Source organism: Grammomys surdaster, unplaced genomic scaffold, assembly GCF_004785775.1.
Source record: "Grammomys surdaster isolate TR1022 unplaced genomic scaffold, NIH_TR_1.0 136, whole genome shotgun sequence".
In the NCBI taxonomy this organism is placed as follows: Eukaryota; Metazoa; Chordata; class Mammalia; order Rodentia; family Muridae; genus Grammomys; species Grammomys surdaster.
The window spans coordinates 8,020,025-8,041,532 of record NW_021604594.1 but is presented as its reverse complement, the minus strand read 5'-3'; the positions used below and the strand labels follow the sequence as shown (position 1 = coordinate 8,041,532).

Genomic DNA, 21,508 nt, shown 5'->3' with positions numbered 1-21,508 from the left:
ATTTCATTTCATTTCATTTCATTTCATTTCATTTCATTTCATTTCATGTATATTGAAGTTTTGCCTGTTTTTGCGCCCTACGTGCATGCACGGTACCTAAGGAGACCAGAAAGGACATCAGATCCCTCGAGCTAGAGAGTTACAGATGGTTATGGGTCACCATGTGGGGGCTGGGAACTGAACCTGGGTCCTCTAGAAGAGCAGCCAGTCTTCTTAACCACTGAGCCATCTCTCCAGCTCCTTGTTTGTCCTTTTATCCATCACCAGCAATGAACATTTTCTTTGGAAGAATTATTTTCTCGCTCAATCAAAATTATGCACATTACGGAGTAAAGATAAAAAATGAAAAGTAAAACAAAACCCACTCCATGTTGACAAACTGAGTGAGTGTTAGATAAGATTAACCACAGCTCTTCCACAGGGTGTTTGTTCATTTGTTTTGAGACATGGCCTTGCTGTGTAGCTTGGGCTAGCACTGAACTCTTGATCCTCTTGCCTTAGTTTTCGGAGAGCTGGGATTACAGGTTTCTGCCACCACACCCAGCCTGTTCAGTCCCTTTTGCTGCAGTGTTATTGGAACCTAGCCACTTTCATGCCTTTGCAACTTCCATTTGTCTGTCTCCTCAGAAGCATGGGTTGAATAGCTGAACCAGGTAGTAGACTACTGGGTGGCTCGCACAATTTAAAACACTCCCGTATCTGAAGGTTGTTTACAGAGAAAACCTGCTGACTAGCTCTAGCGGATACACCATCCACAAGGCCAGAGTATTACTGTAGCATGTTTAGTGTGCTTTATAGCTGATGAGATTATCAGTGGCTTTATAAGCTTTAACTCAACTGAGCTGCTGAACACTTTCTATAATGTTTATTTTGAGATGGAAGGTAAAAGTTAGTGGGGAAATAATAATGTTTTAGACTCCTTTAAGCAATTTCTAGCCAGAATTCTGATCTGAATTTGTGTCAAGATTAACAAAATTGAAAGAAAAAGAAAATCATTTGATATTTAATAGGGCAAGATTATTTCTCTGCTTGGTCTTTAGGATCTAGAAAAAAATGAAGCCCTTTTCCCTCTAATAGAGAAAAATAATTTTGAATGAAGTTAGATGCAAACAAAAAAAAAGTTGGAAAACTTGGCTAGATTGTGGACATGGAGAAGATTGAGGAGGGGTGCTTTGTGTTGAGCGAACACAAAGGTGCAAGGGAGGCTTATGCCGTGAGCCATCAAATCCTTGAGTTCCACGTCTGCAGATTCAATGAGCTGGGTTGCATCCCAGCACCACAGAAATGAAGCAACGGGGAGAGAGGCATGGAGAGAGGGAAGGAAAGATCAGTGAGGATACAGACTGGGTCTCCCCTATCAGCTATTAAGTTCTCTTGTTCCTATGTCCCACACCCTGGAGCTTTCATTTCCCAGCTGGTTTGCTGCTGCAGCCTTCCGAGACCATCTGCTGCCTCTTTATCCGTGTTAGCTGCTGGGTCTGCCTTTCTGAAGCATGGTCATGGGACCCTCTCCTCTGAGTTTCACTCCGGTGCCTTTCAGCTTGCACAGTAAAATGCATCTTTTACAGATGCTTAAAACCTGTGTGGACCCAAGGCTCCTGTGGCACCCCTCCCCACTCTCCTGCCTTCTGCTTCTGAGAAGCAGCAAGTCCTAGATCTACCAGCTTCACCTATCAGCTGTTAATTTTTGTGTGCTGTTCATGCTGGTCATGTTGTTTGAAGTGTCGTCCATTCATCCTGGCCTGCTCATTCCTGCTGAAGTGGACCAATCTTTGAATGCGTTTTTGTTTTGTTTTGTTTTTTTGTTTGTTTGTTTTGTTTTGTTTTTTGGTAACTTTCTCAGTCTTCTCGCTCAGCCCTGCATACAAATTCCTTCTTCCTTACATCCTGTATGTATCCTCATAGCCTATGCAAAACAGATCTAGAGCCAAGGAACACTTACCCACTTCTCTATTTCCTTCTCCTATCCTCTTGGCCAATACACCCTTCAGAATCTCCCTCTGAAGCTCAGTCCCTGGCTAATTCACTAATCTTCTCAACTCCCCTTCCCTGGGGCTTTTGGTCTATTCTCCTCCTGTGAGGTCACCCTGGTCTCAGAGTGACTTCTGTTCATATCTAATCCCCACCACTGAAAATAAACTCTCAGAAGCAGAGATCATATCTCAAATGCCCCATCCACACTCTAACACAGCATAGGACAGAGTTCAAAATGGTAAGTTACAGGCGTGAGATCTATTATTGTCCATCATGAGAAGGGAAGGCTTTTGTACTGTTGTGCAGTGCCAAGATTGAAGCGTTTTGGCTTGTTTTGAGACTGTTATTAGTGTTCTTGTAGACATCTGCGGTGACCTTCCAAGGGACTGAGCACTCTAGGTTAAAATTATTACACACTTCAGACATAAACATCTCTGAGAGCCACAAATTAATGGATATTATGGTGTACACATTAACTGATGAGGACAGCCAGAGCTATATGGTAGTATCTGCATTCTAAATTCCCAGGTAAATAATATTTTGTTTTGTTTCAAAAAAATTGTTCACCAAATGACAAGTCACCTTTATTTTAATTAAGAACCTGCCCAGAGTTTCACTTTGCATAGAAACTGCACATAGGACAGAAGTCCAAAGGTGAGAAGTCTATAGAGTTTGAGTCTGGTTGCTCCTTGTGAGAGTACCTGTAGAAGATTAATTCTTAAAGCTCAGGTAAGAAGTCTGCTCAAGGCAGAGACAGGAATGGTTCTTTCTACAAGCAGAACACAAGTGATGCTTTAACAAGAACAGCCTATTTGCTTTTTATCTACCGACACTGACAGAAGGAATCATTTTCTAATTGAATAACAGCTTCGGCAGTACAAAAGGGTTCCCAACACCTCCCTCCTGAGACAGTCAATAACTGCAAGTTTTAAAGGTTGAAAAGTTGATTTGAAAAAAAAATCTCCCACACCAACCAATACTCAAGTAGGAGCCTCTGGGAGATCTTGTTGAGGAGTCTGGTGACTTGGCAATGATTCTGAGTGGCTCACTCAGGAAGCTGAGGGTCAGCATTGTTCCCTTAGCCCTGTGACTAATCCTCCCACAGTCTGCATTCTGCCCACCAGACATCGTGTTCTTGTCCAGTACATTCTCCACTCTACTTATTTCTCATTCCAGTGCATCAGGAATAGAGATGAATTTCATCAAAGACTAGACGGCACCATGAAGCTATTAGACAAACTTAAATAATACAAGGAAACTAGAAAAGCAGGATCCATAGCTCTGAAAAATAACAAAGGGAAGTTTCATAAAACCAGTTAAAACAATAAAGACCATCACAGTAGTCAGGAAAGGGCTTTACACAGTAATCTACAAGACTGGGTCATTTCACAACAAAATGAGGACACTTGAGACTCTGATTGCTTCCTCTAAATGTTCGGTCATGGATTTTAGCTCAATGTGTGCTTTACTTCCACAAGGATGAATTGGTCTCAATTCCTGTGTTGCTTCCCGATAGAGATGCTACAAGACCTTACTTGGCTATGTTGCATTGTCTGTCATCACTGCCAATCGAAAACCAGTGATAAGATCAACACACAGCAGTGTGTTGATAAGACACAAATCTTTTCTCCTCCTACCAAGGGTTTCCACACTAGTACAACAATCCAGTAACTTTAATGGAAATAAATTGTGCCAGGGTAACTTCCCAGAGATGAAAAACACACATTCCTGTAACTTTTACCCAACAGGTAGGCTTTACCGAAATGTAGCTAGTGAAGTTAATGCAACTATGTATCACAGAAGTTAAAATCCACCAGCTGAAGAAACATGCCAGAGTTATCCTATTAACCGACCTACTCAGTAGTAAGTCCCAGTAGTAAATCCCGAGTGTTGTTATTTATATACAAAACCAGAGAATGAAGAGGAGTTAGAAGTGAAAAAGCAACTAAACAAGAACTTAGCTTCAGATCACAGGACAAGGCAGGTAGATAATCTTTTTAAGCTACAAAGCAGAAAATGTGTTATGATAGTCACAGCACAAAAATGTGAACTCAAGACTCAACCCTGCATCACCCTCTTCTCTGCTGAATTTTAGAGGTGGGATGAAGGGAAGGGTCCTGACTATATCACAGGATCCTCTGTTCTTGACCTTTTCACTTTTGAAATGCTAAGAAGTCGGGAAGAATGTCTAGGGAAGAAGATGGGGTAGGGGAGAGTAAAAGGGACTTCCACATAGCCCAGGACTCTAATAGACGCCCTCCTTCAGACTGTGCCGGAAGCTTGACAGAATCCATCACTGGCAAAAGCAAGGAGAAGGTGGCTAGTAGAGTTTCTATTCTGAAAATTTAGATTTCACCATCTGCCTACAATTAATTATGTAGGATTAAAGGGCATGAATGGAATCCTGTGTGCCAAAAATTAAAAGATGCCGTGCCGAGCACAGAAACAATCTTGATGGATATTAACCATACGCCATCTATGCCCTCAGCATTATCTACTGTTAAGTTTGCTTAGATCTAAAAAAAATAACACATATAATAGATTTATTTTTGATTCAAGAGATGGAGAGGAATTTGGAAGAAATGCTTTTGGGCAGAAAGATAATCACAAAGTGATCAGGCTGGATATGGTGGCTCCCTATAATGCCAGCACTTAGGAAACTGAGGCAGGAGGATCTCTAGAAGTTCCAGCTCAGTGTGGACTACAGAATAAGACCCTATGTTAACCCTTGCCCTTAAAAAAAAAAAAAAGAAAAGAAAGAAAGAATAACCAATCCATCCGTAGCATGGAGAGTTGTCAGGCCTCTTTTGCAGTTTCAGTAGGCCATGGTCTGTTAAAAAAGAGAGTGGATAGGGACGAACTTTCAAATAAGTAAACCCCCCCAAAATTTGTTTTTATTTATATTCATTTACTTATATTCATTTACTTTACTTTCCCCCAAGGACAAGGTGTTACTGTGGAACCCAGGCTGACCTCAAAATCGAAATCAACCTGTTTCAACCTCCCAGGAGCCAGGAGAATTGGTGTGGATCACAGCTTCTGGCTTGATGAATACTTTCAGTGCTGTGTAGAGCTTGCCAGAGAGGGGTCTGTGGCTTGAGGGAAAGGGCTGCCTTTGTGCTTCAGGGTCAGAGGGCACCTGGTGTAATAGGTGAGGCGTCTGCTTTGGAACAGGCTTTTTTCCTTTATCCTTAAAGTAAACATTTGTTTTCTCAGTCTGTGTATTTTGGCTTCCTGAGAGATAATGCCAAGTTGAAAACTGTATTCTGCGATAGTAGTCAGCAGCAGGTCTACTCTTGAAAGGCAAATTGGGGAGGACACGTGGGTCTTGTCAGTAGAGTCACGTGGTCATGTGATGATATCGATTCACGTCTGTTATCTGTAAAGTACTGCCTAGTATTTATTCACGTTTCCTCAAGAAGCTGAGCTTGCTTCTAGACAGTGGACTAGTGAACTTTGTCCTCACTGAGAGTATTCGCTGTGTCACCTGAAGGGCTCTCTCTAAAGACGCTGGGCAGAATGCAGGTGTGAATCAGCAATGTGAGCACTGAGGAGGGCAGTGGCCATGTCTTCGCAGCTAAGTAAGATGGAGCTGAAGCAATAAAAGCCAAAATGGCTGGTCCAAGCCTCCTCATCCAGAGAGCTGTTGGGAGGCATCTTCTGGATCGTGTTGTGGACATTGTGTGGAAATGCCCTGTGTGATTGTTGTCACTCTTTTCCAGGTTCTTGCTGGGAAACCAACAAAAGAAGACAGTTAAGGCACCAGCAGTGCCAGCAGGGCTGACAGACTTCGGCAAAGCAAGAATAGCTGAAGGCGTCCGAGGCCAAATCCACTGAAAAGCAGTTGTAATGGTGCAGCCAAGCTAGAAGACTGACGCAGGCCAAAGGTGAGTGTGAAGAACGCACACCTCCAGCAAATGCAGGGCGGATCAGGCAGTCTGAATAACAACAATAATGACACGTCACCATGTCATGGCAAGGAGCTTCTTTATACCCTCTCATATATCTGATCTTAAAATAGTACATCACAAGCCCTGTTACGTTTAGTCATCTCAGAAAAAAGTTCCAGTTGACTTTCTTTTAAAGGAAAGGACATAAGCATTCAAAAGTGTTGGTTAACTTTTATATTTCTATTCACAATCTATTGTGAAGAAGCAAGACACTACCTTTCACTTCTTGTCGGCTGGCAGACCTCGGCATAAACATGACTGTAGTGTTACTTTGGTTTCCCTATACGGTTGCACGCAGACAACATTGTATGAGCATGCGTACAATAAAATCTTTCTGTTTTGTTTTGTTTTTTGTAAAGAAACATGGTTCTGGTTTTGCCCAGGAGATTAAAATGATGAGTCCAGAGCCAGCAGGGTTTTATGGTCTGCTTGTCATTTTTGGCATTTGGACTTACTGCATTTTTAGTGCCAATTCATATATTCCATTTGACATATTAGGCTGTGTGAGTTTGGCCTTCAGCATTTGGAACCACCCCTCCCCTGCATCGTTGCTATCCAGAGCACTCTGCCTTCCCGTGTGGAAGTCTGTGGTGCTAGTGCTTGCTCTCGGGGGAGGTTTGCACGAGGCATACCCTCCTCACACTGGCTTGTTTTGGGTGCAGGCAGTGGTGGTGATAGTGGAGATGATTATGTAGACATTCATAATCTAGGGAATCTTCATGGATTCTAATACCACTCTCCTATTTCTGCATGAACTGGTCCTTCGTGGGACCTTAGGAGCCACAGCGCAGGAATAATTTAGTGTAATCATATGATGTGAGAAGCTTTCTGTTCATAGATTCATTCGTTCAGATGATGGTTTGCAAACTAATAGGACACAAGTCAGTTTTTAGACCATGTTTTCATATATATATATATGAATATATGCTACATATTCATATATATTATAATATAATATTACATATAATATATAATATAATTATATATTATATATAATATAGTATTATATAATATATATTAATATATATTATAATATAATATATATTAAAAATCAGTTTACTACATATAAACACTTCACATAAAGAGTCAGAAACCCTCTGTTAGAAAATGTACACTGTGATCTTGCTACCACCCTAATGATTACTATCGGATAGTCTTTAGCATTCCATCAATATTTAATCAACTAGTTCTAAAGATCGATGGTACCTGCCAGGCACCTACTTGAAAGCCATGCCATTTAAGAGCTCTGCATTTTTCCCCTTTCCTCATGTGAGCTCACTTCTATGAACATCAACAGAACTGATTGTCTTCATTCTCTGCCATTATTTTAATGTTTATTATTTTATATCAAACATAAGTTTTGAGAAAAGATCCCCCTCCCTTAGGGACTTACTAAATATACCTGGAAAAAAGAAAGCCTTTTTCAAGGTAGGATGGCCCACTGATCTTGAGAGAACTGATTAGCACAGGGATGCAGCCTGAATTATTTTATTTAGATGCAGTGTTGGCATCTTTTTGTTTGTCTTTGTTTTTGTATCTGTGTTTTTTGAGACAGGGTTTCTCTGTGTACTCCTGGCTATCCTAGAATTCATTCTGTAGACCAGGCTGTCCTTGAATTCAGAGATCTGCCTGCCTCTGCCTCCCAACCCCACCCACTGGCTCAGTGTTGTCATCTTAAAGTTGGGTATTTTATATCATCTTAAAGTTGGGTATGTTATAACATAAGAGTTCCATTATTTGATTTAATTGTCATGCTAACAGGATGTAAAAGCGACTCATTGATCTGATTCTTCTTTGAATGACTTCTGTAGGGATTGAGAGTCCATTTTCTAGCTGGCACATCTGGGCCCAGGGGTGATTCAGTGAGCAATTTGTTGTGCCCTTTATCTGGGCAACTTTGTGACACTGAGAGATATTGACATCAGAAGGCAGTTGATACATTTAGTCAAGACTTTCCCTCCAACTTGATCAATATCCTGTTGTAAATTGAAATTCATTCAGTAATACTACTGTTAATTTGAATTAGACTCAATTGTGGGTCTCTGTCATGGGCTCATTTCATCGTGTGAGTCAGTATGGACGCAGCACTTCCCTGTCCACATTAGCTAAACTCAATGTGGAAGACTGACAGGCTCTCAAAGCAGTGTTTTCTTTAAAGAAAGGAAGAAGAAAATATTTTACTGGAACAATTTACAAAGTTTTCCCATGACTCATTTGGTTCTGTCTCTTAAACAGATTTTAAACTTAGGCTTGTCCATTTTCAAACATTGACACAAATAAGGGGGAACATATGACTATATTTTTAAATATAGCTTAGAGTCAGGCTGGTAGCTCATTTCTTAAGTCAGTATGTTTGCTAGGACTTGACCACATGCGCAAGTGAAGTGCCTGTGAGCCCTCTGACTATCAAATTTAGATTCATGGAAATAAAGTGCTTGAGGGTTTATATCCACATGTTGGCTGAGCAGTGACATAAATATACAAGGAACAGACTCTGTGAGGTGAGACTCAGGCCTGGGGAGATGGCTCAGTTGGTAAAATATGTATTGCATAAGTAAAGGGACCTGGGTTGAGATAACCAGCACACATGCTGGTTCTTCACATCTGGATCCTAGCTCTGGAGAGGCAGAGTCTGGTCAAGCCGTGAGCTCTGGTTCAGTGAGAGGCCTGTCTCAAAAGGTTCATTTTTTTCTTTTAGCAGATAAACAAAACAAAGCTAATATTTCATTTGGTTAATTTGCCTCTTGACTTTTATCTCTGATACCCACCCCACCCCCATTTTTGTCAAGCCCTTCTCCTGTTGAGGAAACTAAACTACTTAGGCAATAGAATGTTCCAGGTACCAAGCACAGCTGTTGTTGTTACTTTTTACTCTGTAATCTAAGTTTATTACATCTTGGAAGTCATGTTGGATTCAGAGACGGGAGCTCTGCTTCTGCTGTGGTATATGCCTCATATCATGCCTCCTGGGAGATGCATAGGGCTGGGCTTTCCTATGCTGGGTGGCACTGCAGCTTCAGGGAGAATACCCTAGTCCCCCAGTGTGATCGTGTTTTGTTAACCCTACAGATTTTACTTACCGAGATGTATTGCCTGAATACATCATTCCATTAGCAATGGTAAAACGGTGTTCTTCCTTCCCACGTAACATTTCTTCCATACCCACTTTTGGGATTTATTAACAAAGCCCTTCTCTCCCTGGCTAATGTTTGCTGACCCTGAAGTAAGTGCATTGAGGAACAACAGGATAGGCACTTCAGATTTTTTCCTTATAACATTTTCAAAATTGGCACATCATTTTCTTCCAAGGTAAGAGATGGATTATTTTTTTAAAAAAAATGTTTTTTTTCTGCATTTTTAGAGAGAGTTCTTTTTTCAAAAGCATAGTTGCAAATTAATGGATGTTCGGTACTTATAATTTTTATATTTTTATATTGATATATATTTGATCTGTTGCAATTTTTGCTGTTATTGGTGATGCTCAGTTGAGGATGCTTTGTTCTTTGGAACCCTTCAGGTTGGCTCCTACATGTACAGATGCAGAAGAGAACCTGTTATATCAGTCACACTGAACGCTCTCATGAACAGCTCACTCATCACGATCCAGTCCCAGCCCAGGACTAGTCCAGAGCATCCCAGAAACACACTTGATATGTTAGTTTCTTTTTTTTTTTTTTTGATATGTTAGTTTCTTTGGCCCTATTTTTTGTTGCAATCACAGGCTGCCTCAACTCCTCTTGAGTATGTGCACTCACTATTCCTAGGGACCTTGGTTCTGTCAGTACAAAACAGATTTTACAAACAATAGCTGAGCATTGAGAGTCACCAATGTTTGCAGTCCTTTTTGTAGAACCCAATTGTAAAAGTAACTTATTTGCCAGATGTAATTGTTGCTTTTTTTTTTTTTTTAATTTTCTCAGATAAAGGGATCAGACGAGAGCTATACCCAAGCTGTGCTAATACCTGGGCTTAATACCTGAGGGTTTCTTTCTCTGTTCTAATTATACCTAGGCCTAGGCCTGGAAGTTCCTAGTCTCTATACAATCTAATCTTCCAAGCTGACTGATTCAATCTGGCTTCTCTCAGTTTCTGGCTGAATTTTTTGCTTTGCCTCAAACTAACTTTGACAATATGTTCTGATCTTCTGGCTTTTTCTCATTTTCTGGTTCATTCTGTTTTTACCTGTATCTAGCTTGTTCTCTCTGCAACCTGTCTCTGTAAAACTGTCATGGTAAAACTCCCTCCCCCTCCCCCTCCCTCCCTCCTTTTTGTCCTTCCTCTCCCTCCCTCCCTGCCCCACAACTCATAACCTCTCTTTTCTGTATTGTTCTTGTGTGAGTTGGATGTGTCCAATCTCTGACTTATTCTGTCAAATTTTTCTCTGATTCATTGATTTGCTCAATAGCAAATACATACATTAAAATTAAGAATTAGTATCAGATTTTCTTGAGTAAGCATTATGAAGTGTTAATTTTTTTTAGACATTTCTTTTTTTTTTTTTTTTCAGATTTTTTGAGACAGAGTTTCTCTGTATAGCCCTGGCTGTCCTGGAACTCACTCTGTAGACCAGGCTGGCCTCGAACTCAGAAATCCACCTGCCTCTGCCTCCCAAGTGCTGGGATTAAAGGCGTGCGCCACCACCGCCCAGCAATAAATTTTAATTACATATTTCTTTCCATTGAATACTCTTTGGTTCAAAATAATATTATGAAATTATTCAACTTATATTTTGGTTACATAAAATAGTTACAAATTAATAATCTTAGCCTTAAGTGACTAATTATTGCTGTACTTTTTTTGTAGAGAAAGAAGTTAACTGTTAGGTTAGTTTTTTAAACATTTATTAGCATTATGAGTGCTTTCAAGTTTATATGGAGTCAGGAGATGAATTTTTCCTTCATCCTCCTGTTGGTGTTAATATTGAACATGTTTCTTGGCATTGGGAGTTATTCTATTAAATCTTTAGTTTGACAGAGAATTTGAGGTATTTAAACTCATTGCATCATAACCTGGAGATGTTCCAGGAGGGACGGTGGGCTCCTTGGACTCTTGGGATCAGTTTGTGCCATATTGAATGCATTTGTTAGTGTCCACTCTCCCTCAGGGGGCAGCTCCAGACTGAAGAGAGAGTCATTCTCCAAGTGTAGAGGAGAATTCTGAAGTTGTCCCCTTGTTTCTTTTTTATCTGATAAATTGATAATTTATGTTGATTGTTTTGGAATGATTATCTCTTCTTTGGATCAATCAGGTGATCAAGGGTTTTGGTTTCTGGGCACATTTTATCCCATTTGACTGTGGGAAAATATAAGGATTCATAGAAAATGCAGGAAAAGTCATCCTTGTTTCGTGCTTTCTTCATTCTTTCTCCAACCTAACAGTTAATTCCTTGAACTTTGGTCTCAATGGCAGGAAGTGGGGGTGAGGAGGGGGCCCAATGCCTCCTTCACCCACAGCCTTGTCATCTTTTCATTGGCCCTCTAAATGCTGCCTTGTTCTGAATCACAACAGTGTCCGCTCTTTGTGGATTTTTTTCAAATGCATCTTTACAGAGGAATGATTCATGTTTTAATTATTCTAATTTGGAGCATTGTTTAAACCCTATCTCCTCAACTTGGTATAGCAAATGAACAAGGCCAGGAAATACTGTTTGAGTGAACCAACACAAGAGCGCAGATTGACTTTGAAAGAGCTGGCTTTCAAAGCATCAGTGCTAAGTGGTGTTCCTGTGAGTGACGGTGCAGTGACTAACACACAGGCTTCCTGCAGTTCCGCTGTGCCTGACTGGTAACAGAAGGTTAGACTTTCAGAACTGCGAGTCATCTCAATGGATGTATCTTTTATTATACATCTTACGTATCCCCTAATACACACACATGCACAATTTACTCATCCACATAAGCATTCATTCATTCTTTCATTTTTACCCAAGAATACTGAGTATTTGTTTAATGTCAACCAAGCACTGTTCGGAATCCCAGGTTGTAACAAGACATGAAGCTTCCGAGGGTAGATAGTAAGCTGGTACCCGAGTGATGTAACTACTGAGGCAGGTGTTGTGGAGGAAGTGAAAACATTATTGTGCTAGAACACGGCAGGTGCTGTGCCTATTCAGAGTTGATGTTGGAATTGAGAACTAAATGGCAGTTTGCTGACTAAATAGTCATAGTTTTGAAATTGGGAAGTATCGTAGAGTTTGATTCAACAATAACTGCAGGCTTGGCATTTGAGTTTATTTCAATTTCTGAAGAGCTGGTGAAAACTGGAGAGTGTCCTGGAAGACGGGTACATGGAGTGTTCTGGAATGTTCTTGAAACTTTCCTGAAAGTCCAAAGTTGCTCCAAAATAAAACACTTGAAAAAGAAAAATTCAAGTGAAGAAGTGCTATTTTTTTTTTTACATCAAATCAAGTATAGTGTACCTCAGGTTTACATAAATGAAGAAGCCACCGGAAGGTGAGGGGAGAATGGTGGTGGATGTTGGGAACCTGTTATTATTGATTTCTAGATTTGGGTTCATGTTTAGACTAGACAGAGTCTCTTTTCTTCCTTTTAAAAAATAAGATTTATTTACTGTTATTTTTTGTATATGTATGCCACTATTTTATGTATGAATGTACATGTGTGTGTACATGTGTATGTTCATGTGTATGTATGTGTGTATGTATATAGTATGTATGTATATGTATGTATGTGTGTATGTATGTGTGTGTATATAGTATGTATGTGTGTACGTATGTGTGTGTGTATGTGCATGTGTATGTGTATGTATGTCCACTACATGTATGCAGTGTCTTCAGCTATCTGGGTGCTGGGAATTGAACTCTATCAGCAAGTTGGAGATTTTACCTCCTTTTGCAGAGATATCTGTTTTGTTTTGTTTTTTTTTTTTTTTGAGACAGACTTTCTCTTTCTGGTTGTCCAGGAACTTTCTATATAGACCAGGATGGATGGACTGGAACTCAGAGATCCACCTGCCTCTGCTTCCTGAGTGCTGGGATTAATGGTGTGCGCTACCATGCCCTGCTAGAGCCTCCTTTTCTCGGCAATCTAAAAAACTTTCTTTTTATTTCACTTTCACTTTATTTTACTCATGTAATTTAATGAGTACATTTTCAAATCTTTCCCATGAATATAGTTCTTATAGTTATAAGAACTTACCACCACTAGACATAAATAAACAGGTATATTTCCAGATATTATTTCAGAGGCAGAAGTAAAGCAAGGGGGCAGTGTTTAATACACCCCAGACCACCAGGGCCAGCTCTGCTGTGCAGCCCAGGTAAGGTGCAGGGGCTGTTCTCCTGAGTGTTACAGCCTTTGAGGGGCTGGGCCAGCGCTCCTACTTTCATGACCTCAGGGACAGCTCTTCTGTCTGCAGCAAATAATAATGAAATCTTCAGGAAGAAAAAAAAAAGAATTACCAGCATTCACCTTGACATCATGGCCGAGATTTCCTGATTTAGTTTATATTTTCCTTGATTTTTTCTTCCTCTTGTCTTCAGTGGTTATGTATACTTAGAATAAATGTATTGATTTGTTCCATGAATATTCTTACCTTATAATCACAAGTTTTTAAACTAATCAAGAGGCAAACAGGTTTTTGAAATAAGCATCTTTGAACAGGTATATTTCCAGATATTATTTCAAAGGCAATAGTAAAGCAAGGGGGCAGTGTTTGTGTTCCATTCAAATAATGCATGATTGACAGATTAAAAATAAACAGCTCAATGCTGATTAGAAAAATAGGCTTTTTTCTTATTTATTTATTTATTTATGTGTGTGAGAGAGAGAGAGAGAGCGAGAGCGAGAGAGAGAGAGAGAGAGAGAGAGAGAGAGAGAGAGAGAGAGAGAGAGCGCATGTGAAGTTCTAAGACAAATTTGTACGAGTCAGTTCTCTCCTCCCATCATGTATGTCAGAGGGCTCAAACTCAGATTGTCAGGCTTGGGTACAGGTGCTTTTACCCACTGAGCCCTCTCTCTTTTGCTCAGTTCATACATTTTCTAAGCACAGTTGTTTTTGTTTTGTTTTGTGTTTTGTTTTTAAATACTTGTGTTGGAGGAGATAGAGAAATCTAAAATTGGCAAGAAAAATGAAGATCATAATCTAATCTAATTGCTCGCTGTCACGTGGTTGTGCTCCACCCTCAGAGTTTCTTAATGATAAGTCTGGATAAGCTTAGGAACTCGCATTGCAGGTGTGTGCTCAGGCATCCTATCCATCCTGTGCCATGATCTACAGCCACTCTGTGGTAGGCATACATGGTGTTTCCCAAGCTTGAGGGAAAGTATGCCTTTTCATCTTGATTCAGCATCAAGTGACATTTCAAATGGTCCCTGAGCTTCTTCACTCACTGTCTTGGTGACAGGATAGTCTCATGGCCAAATTGTATTTTTACCACTTTAAAATATGTGCCCCAATTATTTAATGGATCAAATAAATCAAATATACTTCCGGCCTCCAAATTCTGTTGCTATTTTCTTTTCTTCTTCTTGCCCTTACAGGATTTTAACTTAAAGAAAAATTTATTCCCCATCTGCATGGTCAAAGGAAACCTATAGATTCAATGTAATTTCCTTAAAGCTCCAATGGCAATTGTCTCAGAGGTAGAAAAAGAAAACCCCAAGATTTAAACAGAAGCACAGAAGACTTTCGATTGCAAAGATAATCCCTAGCTTAAAAAAAAAGAAAAAAGAAAAAAAAAGATGCTGCAAGTATCCCACTCGCTGATTTTAAGTCAGATTACAGTGACATAATAATAGAAACAGCATAGTCTTGGCACAAAGCAAGACACTTAAATTAATAGAATAGGATAAAAGACTCAGAGCTATACACACAGTAATAGCCATCTATTTTTTTCTTTTACAAAGATGCCCTAAACAAATAGCCTCTTTGTGGTGGTTTGAATGGTAATAGCACCCATAGGCCCATGAGTACACTGTCTCCAGCTGATGGAACTATGGAACTACTTGGGAAAGATTAGGAATTATGGCCATGTTGGAGTAGGTGTGTCACTGGGGGCAGGGCTGTGAGGTTTCAAAACCCCACACCATTCCTAGCCCCTGCCCGTGGTGCTTTTGGCTCAGATGTGAGCTCTCAGCTGCTACTCCAGCACCATCCTGCATCCCTGTTGCCATGCTCCACGTTGTGATGGTCGTGGACTCACCCTCTGAAACTGTGAGTCCCAATTAAACTCTTTCCTTTTAAAATTGTCTCGGTCATAGCACTTAATCAGAGCAATAAAGTAGCTGAGACATTCTTCAACAAATGGGACACCTCACGAGCAAAAATGAGCTGGACCCGTATCTTCCACCAAATATATAAATATCAATTCAGAATGAATCAGGGCTGACAGTTCTGTGAGGGGAAAACACTTGAAGGTGAAGGCCTGGGAAAGGGTTTCTTGGAGAGGATTATAGCAGCTCAGGAAATAAAGCGGAGATATGTATGGAATTAAAGCAGGTCTGCACAGCAAAGGAGAAGATTAATCAACAGAAGAGACAGCTTTTAGGGTGAAAGAAAATGCTTTCTATCTATACATTAGACAGAGGATGATTACATAGACTAAAAGAACTAGAAAAACCAAACACCAAAAAATCCAAACAACCCAACCTATAAATGGGCCAATGAAACAACAGTTCTTAAGATGTTAAGTACAGATAGCCAATAAATACATGAATGTTCAACAGCCTGAGCCATTAGGGAGACGCAACTTATAACTCCATTAATATTCGATTTTAGCCCAGTCAGGATGGCTACCAGCCACAAAACAAGCAACAACAAATGCTGGCAAAGATGTAGGGATCCCTTTTAAACTACTGGTGGGAATGTAAGTTGGTGTAGCCACTGTAGAAACCATTGTGAAGGTTCTTCCAAAAAGTACAAGTAGTGTATGACTAGCTTACCACTTGTAGGCATACACCCAAAAGAAACTAAGGCCATGCTGTGAAGAAACACCATGACCAAGAAAATGCGTATAGATGACAACATTTAATTGGGGCTGGCTTACAGTTTTAGAGGTTCACTCCATTATCATCAAGGTGGGAGGCATGGCATCACGTGGGCTGACTTGGTGCTGGAGGAGCCAAGAGTTCTACATCTTGATCCATGGGCAGCAGAATCGGACCATGTTCCACACATGGTGGAGCTTGAGCATATATAAGACCTCAAAATCTGCCTCCACAGTGACACGGTTCCTCAAACAAAGCCACACCTACTCCCAATAAAGCCACTTCCTATAGATCAAGCATTCAAACACATGAGCCTATGGGAACATACATATTCAAACCACGTACCACATAGATACCTACATGTCTGTGTTCATTGTGGCATTTCATAACAACCAAGTCGTGGAATCAACCCAGGTGTCTATCAGTAGATGAGCACAAAAAGAAAGTGAGGTATATGTCCACAGTGACATTTTATTCAGCCATAAAGAAGAGTGAACTTATGCTTTCTCTAAGAACTAGTTTCGATTGGAGATCATCCTTTTTCTGAAATAAATCAGATATATCCAGCCAGCCATAGTTTGTAAGCTTAGAATTCCAGCAAATTCAGAGGCAGGAACATTTATTATTTTCATTAATAATTAAATAATTGTTTTATTAATAATTATGATTTATTAATATATTTTTATTTTTATTTGATCACAAGCCCACTACAGCCCACAACATCCAGGGACAAATACCAGAACCCCATTTCAAATAACATAAAAAACAATGAAGAACAAAGAATAATAAGAAGACAAATCTTGCATGTTTTCTATCATGTGTAGTTTCCTAGAGTTCTTCATAGGTACCATTCGTGAGCAAGTATACTTGAGACCTCTCAATACAAATGCAGAAGGAAGGCGTGGCAGTGGAGAAAGAGAGGTGGGACTTTGAAAGCGGGCAATGGGAGGGCTTCAATATCATTAGAGCACATAACATAGTTGAAAGAAACTGTAGGATGCCCAACACTGTGATGAATATACACCAATAAAAATAGTTTAAAACTTTAAAAACCTCAACTATTATTTGTAGTTTAGTTTTGAAATGAAGTCAGTTCTGTAGCTTGCCAGCTTTTCTGCAGCATCTGTGTATGAGTATGCCTTTTAACTACTTCATTCCTTCTCTTTCCCACAAGATCTCCTCAGTTCAGTCAGGTATAGAGTTCTCTGGACCAATCAGCATCCTACTTGAGATATAGGATTGACATCAGGCCCCACTGGAAGAGGCAGGCAGCAGCTTGAGCATTTTAGAATTTAGTTTATTTGAATTATAGTTTTCTATAGGACCAACCAACACTGTGCAAACCTCATACACATAGTCAGACTATCAGGACTCCCATTTCTTTCCTCTTTGGTGATATCTCAAGTATTTCTGATATTAAGGTAACCTTTAAGTTTTTTGTTTTGTTTTGTTTTGTTTTAGGGACATTTGTTTGGTTTGGTTTTTATGTTTCCAAGACAGAGTCTCAATAGATAATCTCAGGCTCACTCAGTCACTACTGTAGCCTAGGCTAGTTTCAAACTAGCAACAGTTCTCCTTACCTCAGCCTCCCAAGTGCTAGGATTATAGGTATGTACTATCAAACTCAGCTTAAAATAACCATAATTAATGTAGTTTCTGATCATTCTCTTACCTTTTATTGATGTTTGGATCATACTTCTAAATCAAGTTGGGATTGCTTTCATAATCTATGAGGGATTTTTTGAATGTAAAAATAAAACATCAGTGCAAGTTAAATGTACCTGTGAACAGTGTAGTGCCATACAGACCCCACTCCACTGTGGCTAATTTCAGGGGTACCTCTAAAGCCTGAGCTGAGGAGGGGAGCACACAGTAGGCTCCTGAGCTCAGAACTAAATAGACACAGAGGTTACCACATTCCAGTTAAATGAGTTCCTGAGGCTGAGAGTTGTAAGGCCTTATAATAGACCTCATATGCCAGCCCTTCTATTCCTGACCTAACAGTAGAGAACGGTAATCAAAAACAAACGTTCATGCTGGTTCCCTATTAGCATTGTAGACACCATGACATGTGCATAAGAATCAGCATAAATTTTGTCATTCTAGAAGGGTGGCAGTTTCTCAAAATTCTGACCACAAAATGTCTGTAATTAAGCTAGACGATAGGCAGCAAATTAGTAGGTGGCAGGTGCCACAGTTCCATGCAGTCAGGCTAATCTATCAACCTGATGCTGTCATGTCTTCCTGGTTCCTCCTGGGTAACTCAGCATGAGAAAGGATAAAAACTAATAATGCCCTAAGGCCCCTTGGGTTCCATTAGTAGCCTGGCAGGTCTTTTTTAGGGAGTTTTTCTCTTGGGAAGGTTGAATTCTGTATAGTCTTTTTTTCTCCAGTGACTTCTGAACAGATAAGAAACAGGAGTTTGCAATTCATTTCAATCATCTCGGGCTATCTTCAAGCAGATACAGTAATATCGAAGAGTTGACGTGAGAGTGGTTATTTGCAGGCAGCTTGTGTGCACAGTCAACTGTGCTTAATGGGTATAATGGAGAAGCTGGAATCTAACTGCCGTGATAAGCTCAGTGCACATCCTGGGTGGTGTTTGTGGCTCATGACGTGTAACCACAGTGACAAAAATCTTATTGCCCCTTCCCTCAGGGGTGCTGTGGAATCATGTCAGATGAACAGAGAGCAGAACATGTTTGAGAACATGCAGAAGTGGGGGCATGATGCAGGCAGGAATGGCAATTCTAATAAGAAAGATTGCAAATGATGAAACCTGGCTGCAAAGCCGTGTAAAATAGTGCCTGTGTATGGTACAAGGCAGTGTAGCTGTGTGTGTGTGTGTGTGTGTGTGTGTGTGTGTAGGGGGTGATAATCACATACACATCACATATAATTTACAATTTTAAGTGTGACATGTTATGGCACTGAGTGAATTCACATTCACCATCCATTCCCAAACTGTTTTCATTTTCAAAATTAGAATTATAGACTCAACCCAGTAAGCATCAGCTCTGTTTCTCATGTCATGAAAATCCTGCACACCTGTTTTCTCTGTAACTGGTATGACCCTGGTCTCTGGTAGGAATGCAATCATGTAGCATCTGCCCTGTTATAGATGGCTTGTTCCATGTAGCATGATGACTTCTGGGCTCATCCTCCATTGAGACAGCTCTTCTTGGTTGTCAATTTTGACTGTATCTGGAAGGAACTACAGCCTAGATGGGAAAGGAAAACCTGGGAGAGATTGCCTGCTTGGCCTGAAGTGGGTGAATCCACTTCTTGTCAGGATTTTTGAAGTAGGAAGACACACACCATTCATTGATCCAGACCTTGAGACAGGGAGACACAGGACTTTAATTCTGATCTTGAGGAGAGAAGACACACGCCTTTAATCCAAATCTCCAGGCATGCCTTCTGCTGGAATTCTATGAGGACATAGAAGGAAGCTTTGTTCTTTGCCTGCTTGCACTTGCTTTGCTAGCACCCCATTCCTTCACTGGCAATGGAGCCTACTTCTTTAGAATTCCAGTGTATACAGAAGACAGCTAAGACATCTAGCCTGTGGGTCTGAGCAACGACTAAATTCTTGGACTTTGTATTCACAGCTAGCCATTGTTGGATTAGTTGGACTTCAACCTGTAAGTCATATGAGAGAGAAGAAAAAGAGAGAGAGAGAGATTCAGTTCATAAGTTCTGTGACTCTAGAGAACTCTTCCTAATAATATTAATGTCATGTGTAATGGTTTGTATATGCTTGGGCTAGGGAGTGGCGCTATGAGGAGGTGTGGCCTTGTTGGAGTAGGTGTGTCACTGTGGGTGTGGTCTTTAATACCCTATTCCTAGCAGCCTGGAGTCTTCCACTAGCCATCTCCAGACGAAGATATAGAACTCTCAGTTCTGCCTGCACCATGCCTGCCTGGATGCTGCTATGCTCCCATCTTGATGATAGTGGACTGAACCTCTGAATCTATAATCCAACCCCAATTAAATGTTGTCCTTATAAGACTTGCCTTGCTCATGGTGTCTGCTCACAGCAGTGAAACCCTAACTAAGACATGCATGTTAGAATTTCCTTTCTCTTTAGGCTAAGTAATATTCCATTCGATGAACACCTCATACATACTTTCTTCACTTATGCCTGTATCAGTGGATATTGAGGTTGTTTCTACATTTTGAGATCTGTGGCACTGGGTGTGAGCATACAGTGTGTGTTGTAGCCGTCAGCTCTTGGGGGCACTTACCTACAAATCAAACTATTCACATGACAACTGTGCTTAAAAAACGTTTAAGGAGTAGCTGAACCGTTTGATTTCTACAGCAGCCGTGCCATTTTTATTTCTGCCAGCAGGGTACAAGGGATACTTGAGGAGCATTCTTAACTTTAGTCAACCCCGCAGCACTCGGCAGCTCCATGTGGAGAATGACTGTTTTGACAGAAAATTCCTTCAGAAAATAGGACATCTTCAATGGCACCTGCTGCCTGAATAAGAATTTATACAAACAAGAATTTATGGAGTTTTTAAGGTTTCAGAGTTTTTGTTTCCTGTTGTTCTTGCCTGTTCCCATTATCGGGAACTATTTCTCAGAGTTATTTTTCCTTTTGGAATGTATACTGTGGTCTTGCTCAGTCTTCCCTTTTAACATGTTAGCAAAGGTCAAAACCCAATGATGAATGAAAAGTGACAGACGAGCCTTGAAAAAAATTAGTGACCAGGTGATGGTAACAGAGTGGCCCAAGTCAGAAGGGCCCATGGCCCATCAAAGTCATTGTCCTGTGATGCCATTATGTTAAATGCTACATGGCCTCTCTTCCCAAAGTTTTCTCAGCCTAGACAGCAGTTGGTATTGGTCAGGGTTCTCTAGAGTCACAGAACTTTTGGAGTGTCTCTATCTATTAAAGGAACTTATTGTAATGATTTACAGTCTGCAGTCTGCAACTAACTCAACAACAGGCAGTTGTGGATGAGAAGTCCAAGAATCTAGTAGTTGCTCAGTCCTACGAGGCTAGTTGTTTCAGCTGTACTTCTGTATAAGCTGGTTCCTGAAGAAGTAGATTCCAACAGATGTGCTGGCAAGTAAGTTCAAGCAGTCGAAGAAGAGTGAGTCTTCCTTCTTCCAATGTCCTTATGTAGGCCTCCAGCAGAAGACATGGGCCAGATTAAAGGTGTGTACCACCACGCCTGGATTTGGAACTTGCTCTGTCCCAGGCTGACTTGGAATTCAGAGATCTGCTTGCCTCTGTCTCCTGGGACTACTTGCCTGGACCTAAGCTTTTCATGGCCACAATGCCTCACAATCTAGATCAAAAGGGTGTCCCTTGTCAAGATCCAGATCAGAAGCCTGTGTCTTCCAGCCTCAAGATCTGGATCATAGGTGAGCCCCCCCCATTTCTGGATTGTAGTTCATTCCAGATGTAGTCAAGCTGACAACCAGGAATAGCCATCACTCAGTCCTTTCAAAGAGGTGAGTTCCTGTGACGGCTCTAATAGCAAGCAGATGGACACTAAAACTGAGTATGCCATCCATCAACTTTCTAGACCCCGTTTTCCTCATTTACAGAGTAAAGGTGCAGTGTTCCTAAGAATGGGAAGGAAGTGTTGAGCAGTCACCTCACATGTCAGAGCCTGTTAC

General features: G+C 40.6%; 1 protein-coding gene across 8 annotated transcripts in view; it reads left to right on the top strand.

Annotated features, from left to right (window-relative positions):
- The window catches only part of Osbpl6 (oxysterol binding protein like 6), a 185,374-nt gene that overhangs the window by 78,338 nt on the left and 85,528 nt on the right, over nucleotides 1-21,508 (top strand). For 7 of the 8 annotated variants that reach the window (XM_028762941.1, XM_028762945.1, XM_028762943.1 and 4 more), the window contains exon 2: nucleotides 5,697-5,861. The gene's annotated coding sequence lies outside the window, so the exon portion shown is untranslated. Of the gene's footprint in view, nucleotides 1-5,444; nucleotides 5,556-5,696; nucleotides 5,862-21,508 lie in introns of those variants that run through there. The other variant, XM_028762946.1, reaches the window with a different exon arrangement.